The sequence below is a fragment of the Triticum aestivum genome, chromosome 2B (assembly GCF_018294505.1).
Source record: "Triticum aestivum cultivar Chinese Spring chromosome 2B, IWGSC CS RefSeq v2.1, whole genome shotgun sequence".
Taxonomy (NCBI): Eukaryota; Viridiplantae; Streptophyta; class Magnoliopsida; order Poales; family Poaceae; genus Triticum; species Triticum aestivum.
In genome coordinates, this window is record NC_057798.1 from 719,636,778 (window position 1) to 719,644,311 (window position 7,534).

A 7,534-nucleotide genomic window follows, 5' to 3' on the forward strand; every position below is an offset into this window, starting at 1 on the left:
TTTTAAAGCCCCTTATGTGGTGTCGCTCAGACGCCCGACTGTGGCATTTCTTTTAAAGCCCTTTATGTGGTGTCGCTCAGACGCCCGACTGTGGCATTTCTTTTAAAGTCCTTTATGTGGTGTCGTTCAGACGCCCGACTGTGGCATTTCTTTTAAAGCCCTTTACGTGGTGTCGCTAAGACGCCCGACTATGGCATTGCTTGTTATTTGTTTCATAAATTTTTATGCTACCATGTTATTGTATTTTTATAAATAACTTGCTTACACACATCAGAGTTCCATTTATCTTTGGTGACTGACGTCATGAGCATAAAATATTTTCAGCACATCACTGTTATATTATACCTCTGTTCACAATGTTTGCGAGTACATTCAAAGTACTCATTGGCTTGTCCCTGGCTATTGTCTTGGCCAGATTTTCTTGCACGGGAGGAGCGACGCGATGCCAGCCACGGAACCCACTCAATGAAGATAGCAGCCTCGCGAAGATAGGAATTAACCTGGTCAGCTGTTCCTGTGGGAAATGGAGTCCCATAGACACTGATGTTTCACAACCCGCTTCCGCCATCAACCACTAGAAACCATTTGTTGTACTCACAGGCCAGAATGGTCTTGTACTACATATTTTGTATTTTTGCTTGGAATTTCTGTATCAAGTTGGAGCCTCATCAGCTAACAGTAATCCTGGGGCTGATGAGCACGACGGTCTTTTCTGGAAAACTTATTACCCGGAAAACCGGTCGTGGCAGACTTGGTATCAGAGCCAGGCTGACCATTGGCTAATCCTATCTTAGCCAGGTCGAAAAACTTAGGCAAACCAACCCACTAGACCATAGCCAAACCCCAGCCAAGCTTCTCGTGCAAGATAGCCACACAGTGACCCAACACCTTTTTGGCAGTCGGTGCCCAACCTATCAACCTAACCTGTCACTCATGCGCCAGTGACCGACCACTAAATAGTCCTTTCTCGCAAGCGTGCGAAGGAAGACTCCGCCCCCTTTTTCCTATAAAAAGGACACGCTAGTCCCAACACAGCACCGCACATCCGCTACCCCAAACCGAGCCACAATGCCTGGACCCATAGTGCACAACGAAACCACAGCAACCAACCTTGGAGGTTTTGTGACCATCCTCGCAAACCTCACCCGTCGTGCCTACGCGTTAGAAGAGCCACCAGAATATGTTGTGTATCAAGGACCCATGAGCGGTGAAGACCGTCAATTCTGGGCCACTGTGCACATCTATGGTAGGGGTCTAGCACCCGAGCGCCCCTACAGGTTCACCGGAAGGACAACTTCCTTTCAGCCACAAGCCATCCAGCTAGCCGCTCGAGAGGCTATAGTTCATCTCAGGCACTTGTCGCCCAGAGTTAACTGTCGCTCGTTCCACTACTACCCCAGACGTGAAGGGTATGGTAGACCACCCCAAGTTGCCAACGGAGATCACGAGACAGACCCCGCATTGTTGCACCTAGTGCGCTATGTAAGTGCACTAGAGGCACTATTCGACCAGATCACTATTGATCTAATCGCAGCTCGTGGAGAGCTGGTTCGTCGAGCCCCGGCGAGAAGAGAAAACGAGCCCAACGCCGACAACCTAGTCGTGCTGTTTGGACAACCGATCGAGACCCCGAGATCTGCCCCAGCCATCGGCCAAGGTGCTGCGATAACCCCGGAGGTGCTTCGTCGCATATTGGGAACACACTCCAACGGGGTTGTGGCCAACAATCCCCGCGATGGTCATCATCATTACCCCGACCCTACAGTTCCTCCGCCATCTCCGACTAATCCCGGCAGAGAGACACGTGAAGAAGCCTCGACATCCACCAGGCATGCCCGTTTAGACATAAACGAGGTAGACTAAGCCGTATAAGTAGCCCCGAGTTTCATTGTATCCTCGCTTTGTAATCGTGCGACCGTGTATATTAATGCAGCCTGTCGTTGTGCCTCTGTTTTAATAGTAGCCTTGCATATTTGGTCAGCGCATAGCTGCATATTTTTCCGGGCACAACTACCAAAACCAACCCGACGACAACCACAGTAACACGTCTCTTTATGAGATATGTGTATCTCTGACACTAACCTGACCTTTGGAGCTGAGCTAGCAAATTTATTACCTTTCACCACGGTAAAACGAATCCGGCTCCATTGCTATATAAAGGCCACCTTGTGACCTTACCCAGCAACCCTCACGTTGTGCACCACACTCACAACTTTTTCCTGTCATGCCGAGCCCCAGCATTCATCTGAGAACCCCAGATGCAACCCCAGGTAGCTTTGTCAAAATATTGTGGGATTTTACCCGCAGTACCATGGGTTCTACCCAGCCACCTCAGTACGAGCTGTTCAAATCGAGGATCACCTCTTCCACCTCGGAATATTGGGCAGCAGTGCACATCCCTCCCGTAGACTCCAATCAAGATCCAACAGAAGTTTCCTTCGTGGGGAAATCTATGCCAACCCCACACCTGGCCATAGAAGCTGCTGCGAAAGAAGCGATTGCTCGTCTTCGATCCGCAGTACCCTATGCCCGCGAACGAGGATATTATTACTTTCCGAGCCGTGCAGCACCCGGAGAAGTAACATCTTTTCCTGGTGGACGTATTGAGAGAGACCCAGTTCTGGCCAACCTTATCCAGTACATCATTGCTCAAGAGCATTTGAACCAGCGAGTGATGGATTATCTCCAGAGCCTCGCAGATTTAAATCCTCAGATTGCCATCGGCAGACCACTGAGACCCGACCCGGAGAGACGCATACATCGACTGGTCAATCCACTTCCTCCGATAGAAGAGGAGTGTGTTCCTTTACCAGAGACATTTTATCAGGACCCCGTCCAGTTACCATTTTCATTTTAGACGTCACTATTGTATTTGTTTTTGCAGCATTTATATTTGCATGTATCTTATGCATGGTACCCCAAATTTGTGCGACGAGTCAATTATTTTTGGCTTCTACTAATGTGTGTAGTTTTTGTTGTGGTTTATGCTCCTTTAAATTAACTGTTTTTCCCTCGCAAAATCCTGGGGTGAGATTTCTTTTCCCTGAGTTGCTACACATGCCCTTTCTCACGACGTGGATTATTTAATTTCACACAGCACCACGCAGCAGACTCACAACCATAATCATTTGGGCACATACACTGTTTGCAAAGCTTTGCAACAGCGTTACATCCAGCTAATCCCCCCCCTAACAGCAGTTAGCACCCGGCACACCTCCATCTACTCCTCATGATCACCACCACCGCGGAGAGCCAACACCTGAGCCGCAGCGTCGCGATACTCGTCGAAGATCATCGCGCACAGGAGCACAGAGAGCCCCGGCAGTGTCGCCAGCCCTCCGCATATCAGGATCACAAACCAGTCCGGCATCGCCTCCGCCATTAGAGCCTCACCCGAGCTTCTGTAAGCAGTAATGGAGAAAGGAGGAGGAGAAGTGAGGCCAGGTGTGAGGAAGAAGAGAGAGTCACCCCGGCCGTTTTATAGCTCGAGCTCGGTGTACGGTGGGCAAAGTCCACCAACGCCGCTCGTCGCTGATCGCCGGCGTTCGGAATCGAATCCGCGAGCAGTGCCGACAACACGCTGGCCCGCGAGGTGAGTGCACGCTGCACCGGCAGCAAGCACGCCGCGCACTACCACGGTACGGCCTAGATGCCCTACGAGTTAGGCATCGCCAGTGGAGAAAGCGCGAGAAAGCGCGTGGGAGAGAGGAAGAAGGAAGAGCCAGAGGGAGAAGAAGAGGCTGACAGTGGGCCCCGGATCCACCTGTCGGCCAGAGAGAGCACTGTGCTCTCGGGTACGACCAGCGTATATCTAAATTTGGAAGTTTTTCTAAATTTTTATCCAGCGTAAAATTCACCCGTTTTTGTCCCGAACCGCAGACTCTTCCACGCAGCCCCAGTTTTCACACTGTGGTTTTTCACCACTTATTGCCCTCTCACTGTAGCCACATCTTTATTGCGTAATTATTTTCTTAACACTGCTTTTAGCAAATCTCGAGGACGAGATTTTTTCTTAAGGGGGATAGTGTTGTGACACCCCAAAAAAATTTGGCCTTGTTTTAATAAATTAAAATTTTTCCAGGAATTAAAACTTTGGATTTCTGAGCTCCATTTTGATTTTTAAATCATTTCTTTCCCTGTTATGATGAGTTTTTCCCAGAGAGAAAACTTTTCAAATATGTTATTGGACTTGTTTAACCTCTCAAGAAAAACTTTCCTTCTATCAGTGTAACTAATTAAATAATTAAGTTGCTTGATCTTTATTTTTCTTGAAAATGGTTTTTCAAGGTTATATGGCCATTTTTGCACTGCAACCATTTGATATATTATTCTAAAAATCCAACCAAAGTTTGGAGATATCATGTGATGTCTCTAAATCACTTTTGTGCAATAATATATTTAATACATTGCATATTTTGAGCTCTTCATTCAATTTTCTTCTCTGGTCCAGAGAGCAATTTTACACTACAACCTATTTAAATATTTCTTTAAAACTTCTACCAAAATTAGGGGAGGTCAGTAGGAGCCTATTATTCCACTTTGTGCAAAAACCTATTTATGTTCTTTGAAAATATTGAGTGAATCAACCTCATCTTCATTCTGGACCAACTGGATGGTTTGTACAGCAACCATATTTTTGCTTGCTCTTTGACCCTTGATTCTTTCTCCTACTTGTAGTCCTCCATGTTAAACCCTTAAGTCCAGGAGCATGCACCTTTTAGATCATTTTTGGTTCATGAAATAATGTCATTTATTCCCTGTCCAGAATTGAAATTCTGCTAAACTTGCACTAACAAGTTTCTTCTTTTGGCAAACTAACCACACCACTCCCCCTTGCACCTAAAGAGACCACCATCTGGAGTTTTTGGCCACCCCAAGACCTGCCTAAGTGCCCTTAGCATTTTGTCAAACACCCTGAGTGCATGACCAGTTTCGGCATGATTTCATATTTGCATTGTAAGCTTGAGCTCCTGACCTAACAAGCATGTCCACTAGACTCCCCGTTTCTCCTAACCTAGATCTGTTAATTGCCAGTCTCAACCAAGCTCTGTAGCATGCTCTGGCATTGCGTCGAGCATGTTCCGTGCACGCCCGGAGCGCGAGCAGAGCGTGCGTTTGGCACGCACGTGCGCCGAGCCAACACGCTGGCCCCCACGGCTTTGGCCTGATCTGCAGAACCTCGCCACATACTCCCCTTCTCACCACTACGCGCCAAGCCGCTCCTCGCCACGCCCGGCAAGCCAAGAGCTAGCCGCCGCCGCCGCCCGACAGCCCTGCGCCGTTCAGCGCCGCCCAAGCCACCCCGGCTCGCCACCTGCCCCTGTGAGCAGTGCGTGCTCATCCACAGCTTCGTCCCCTAGCTCTCGTCGCCGCCACGTTCTCCTGCAGCTACAGAAAGACGGTCGCCGACGAGCTCATCCGCGGCCGCCGCTGAACCGCCTCGACTCGCCTATATAAGGAGCCCAGAGCTCATCCCCGCACGCAGGCAGTCCCAAGCCACCTCCCGAGGACCCCCTTTGGCAGCCAATCGACCCGGGGAGGCCTCCTTCCTCATCTCCGGCGGCTGCAGCCGCTGCCACTGCCCCGGCCAATTCGGCACCACCAGGGCCTCCCACTCTCCGTTCTCTCCACCAAGAGCCCCCTCATCCTCCCGTAAACCATTCCCACTACTCCATTTCGATCGAGAACCACCGCCGCCCCGAAACCACTTTTCCCCGAAGCTTTCCTCTGCCGAGGAGCTCGCCGCCGACAGCTCACGCCGTCCCCGCCAACCCAGCGACTACCAGTAGGATCGCCCTCGATCCGCGGATCCATCCCCGCCCTCCAGAGGCCGCGAGGAGCCGCCGCTCGCCGGCATTGGTCGCCGGAGTTCCGCCTCCGCTCGGGACATAGGGAGAAGGAGGAGGGCGGACTAGTCAAACCTGACTAGTGGGCCCTCTGGACCCACTGTCTGCGACCTCGTGTCTGTCCACGTGGTTAAGTGGAGGCGTAAAGCCCCAAGTACGCCTCCTCTGCACCGAAAGCGTATTTCTATCTGAATCGTTTTCTTTTCTGTTTTATTTTAAATAACAGATTTTGACCACATCTTTGACTGGCTATAACTTTTTAAATATAACTCCAAATGAGTTGATTCTTTTTCCTACCTTTCTCAAATTTGATCTAGTTTATTTTAAGATTTATTTGAAAAAATTTCAAACAACTTTTTTGTTCTGTTTTTGAAATGTGTGTTAATTCAAATATATTTTCAAATAGGATTTTGGGGAGAGAGAAGAAACTTTCAAAAGTTTTGGAGAGCACCCCACCCCTCCACAACATTGAAGGCAAGCATTCTGAATCCCGGCATAATGTTTTGGTGTGATCATGGATACATTTATAACACCACCGCATTTTGAAGGACTTGTTATTTCATGTGATATGATCATATGCATGGGTGCATGTTATTGATTTCCATGCTATTGGAAATGAACTCACTTGTGATGATAATCACCCTCATGTGCCTTGCATGCATACCGGCAGGAACCCGGGAAAACCTCTGCCTTGGGTAGGCATGAGTTTGTCGCCGGTCTCCGTCGGGACGGTTATGTCTGGTATGGCATGGTAAGGTGATATGAGAGGTGACTCTGTTGGATGAAATATATTCGTTATACTAATCATGCAGGGAATACTTGAACCTCCTGAGTCGACCTAGATCGAGTCTTGTTCCAGTAACCCCCATACTTGTTTCGTACTACCACTCGTCTCTACAGCAAGTAGAGTATGGTTCAGTAAGTTGTCAACCTCTTTCTAGCACACACCGTACAAAGAGGCCATGGTGGAAGGTACCGGTTGTAGCTGGTAGGCAAGCCACCTGGTCCGGGGGCATGGGTGTTTCCGGTTGGGACCGAGAGGGGAGGCCACCCCTTAGAGCGCGCGATATAAGTTTGATCCCATGCTACGCGAGGTTGTAGCCTCCCCACTTAGAGTTGCTTAACAGGTGTCGTGGGTGATTCCAGACACGTGTGAGTTAAGCTGGTGTGTGCAAGTTAGGTGTGTTTTCAACAAAAAGACCGTAGACGGAATTAGTCCCGATGGACTAAAGAAATCCGTTACTCGTGGGTAAAGAGTACATCCTCTGCAGAGAATAAACCTATTCGAATAGCCGTGTCCATGGTTAAGGATTTCAGTCTGGGATGGTCAGGTGTCGGTCCTAGTGTCGGTCTTTGGAGGTGAAACGGTTAACCAGAAATGGAATTACTACTTGTGACTTGTGAGAACTATGATTATTATTATTGTTGACTAACCCGTGATATTATTGTTATTATCGAGTATCTCAGGGATGGTTCTACCTCCAGGATATTCACTATGAATGTTTATTTTTAAAGCCTTTTATGTGGTGTCGCTCAGACGCCCAACTGTGGCATTTCTTTTAAAGCTCTTTATGTGGTGTCGCTCAGACGCCCGACTGTGGCATTTCTTTTAAAGCCCTTTACGTGGTGTCGCTCAGACGCCCGACTGTGGCATTTTTTTAAAGCCCTTTATGTGGTGTCGCTCAGAC